At 51.2% G+C, this 1997-nt stretch overlaps 1 long non-coding RNA gene across 1 annotated transcript; it reads left to right on the top strand.

The window, feature by feature from the left end:
- The first annotated feature begins 61 nt into the window (after positions 1-61).
- LOC115282917 lies at positions 62-527 on the top strand. Its single transcript, XR_003904800.1, has 2 exons — positions 62-282; positions 386-527. It is a non-coding gene; the product is annotated as an uncharacterized LOC115282917 (long non-coding RNA).
- The last annotated feature ends 1470 nt before the right edge of the window (positions 528-1997 follow it).

Raw genomic sequence — 1997 nt, 5'->3', positions numbered from 1 at the left:
GATGGCGTCACAGGGAAGGGGCCGGGCCGGGCCGGGCGCGCTGACGTCAGGCTGGCGGGGCCGGGGGGAAGAGGGTCTCCGCGCAGGTACCCCAGCCAAGCCGCGGTTACCCCGAAGACCCTGCGAGGTTCGGGGAAGTGACGCCCGCAGGGGTGAGACCTTCCTGCCTCCCGGCCTTTCACCCACCGAGGTCCTTCAAGTGTCTTGGAATTTAAGGGGGCTCATTTGTAAGATGCCTCTCTGCTCGGATTTCACCTTCGATCCCACCCCGGACCACCTAGGGTATTCCTGTCCCCCTCGTCCTTCCCACTGAGACCTGTGCAGTTTTTACAGCACTTCCCCGCCCAGCCGAAATTGTACACCCGTGCTTGTCTTCCTCCGGCAGATCGTAAATTCCAGAAGAGCGAGACCCTCCTAGGTCTTTCTCATCACAACAGGTGGCTTGGTCCCAGACACAGTGGGCACTCAAATACTTGCTGAATAAATGAATGGATTCGTTAAAGGGAATACCAATATATGCATATGTATTTTACGTATCTAAGCGTCTATTTGTTTGTGTGTTTATCCCCCTGGGGCCCCCTGGAGAATGGAATCCTAGGGGACTCGAGAGGGAAGAGGGCTGAGGGGGGCGCTCCGCTCAGAAATGGGAGAAATGAGGAGCAACCGCTTGGAGGATGGAAATTCGAACACAGCCGTTTTAAAAAACAACTCTAGGAACTTTTACTGTACAGTGTGCAGTGTAATTACCTCTCTGAGGTCAGTGCTGTCGGGACACAATCTGTGGGTTTTTTGGACACAATAATGATGTGAAAGACGGGTCTCAAGGCAAAGGCGAGTCTGGGAAGTCCAGTTGTGTTTTGGGGGGAAATGGACATAAACTGGAACAATGCAAGATGGATCGTAAGAGGTGTCCAAATCAATAAGTATTGGAGAAGTGCTGAATGGAGTAATGATGGTACCTTGAGCTAGCCCCGGAAAGATGCAGGGCTGAAAAGATCATGACAATGTCCTTCACTCTCATTGTGCCACGTGTATATACTGACAGTTATGCAAAATGTCGGTTTGCATCCTCCTCACAATGACCATGCAAAATAGGTACTTTTGTATTCCCATTTTACAAATGAGGAAACGGAGACTCAGCAAAAACAAAGGTGCCCAAGGTCGGTCAACTAGCAAAAAAAAAAAAAAAAAAAAAGGACTCAAGATGCAAACCCAGCTGATCTGGATTGTTTAATTCCAGAAACCAGACTATTGACCACTATTACACGGCCACTCAACCACGGGGTCCACTAATAATAACTGCATTTACTGGGCTAGAGCAGTGTTGAGTGCTTTACATCAACGCCCTCCATCTGTCCCCCTAGGCAGCCTGCTTATTATCTCCAGTGTATACATTGCAAAACTCTAGTTTAAACCCAAGCAGGTCTTTGTCCAAGCCCAGGGACCTGGGACGCTGCAGAAGCTCTCTCAGGGTCTGGGGCTCTGCTTCTCTGGCTGACACTGTGCTCTGACCGATGAGATCACAGGCAAAGAGGTAATTAACCCGGCAGACCTTCCCGTGGACCCAGTGCCAAGACAGAGCAGTCCTGGCCCAGGAGGAAAAAATCAAGTCTGCAACTCTTGGCCCTGCCTCCTGGCTGAAGTCCTGGGAAATACACTGAGTCACCTAATGGCAGGCCAGGCCCTGCAGCAAATGTTGGCGTCATCCAGCAGGCCACCACCCCCTCCTACCCAGTCTGGATCTGGCACTGGTGTGTCAGGACTCGTGCCTGGGCCCGTCATGAATGGGCTTTGCCTGGCGAGGCACTGGGTAATATCAACGCCCTTCACTGATCTCCTTCTTCTGTGCTATTGAGCTTTCTCCCAAGTAGCAGGGAGTTTCTCCCAACTTTTGCCCCCCTCCCTGTTTGCCCCATACCCATCTAGGGAAAATAAAGAAGTGAAGACTGAAAGCAGCCTCTGAAGGTGAACGGAAGTTACAAAATCAGCTATGTGAA

The sequence above is a fragment of the Suricata suricatta genome, chromosome 17, assembly GCF_006229205.1.
Source record: "Suricata suricatta isolate VVHF042 chromosome 17, meerkat_22Aug2017_6uvM2_HiC, whole genome shotgun sequence".
In the NCBI taxonomy this organism is placed as follows: domain Eukaryota; kingdom Metazoa; phylum Chordata; class Mammalia; order Carnivora; family Herpestidae; genus Suricata; species Suricata suricatta.
This window is presented reverse-complemented; position numbering and strand designations above follow the sequence as displayed.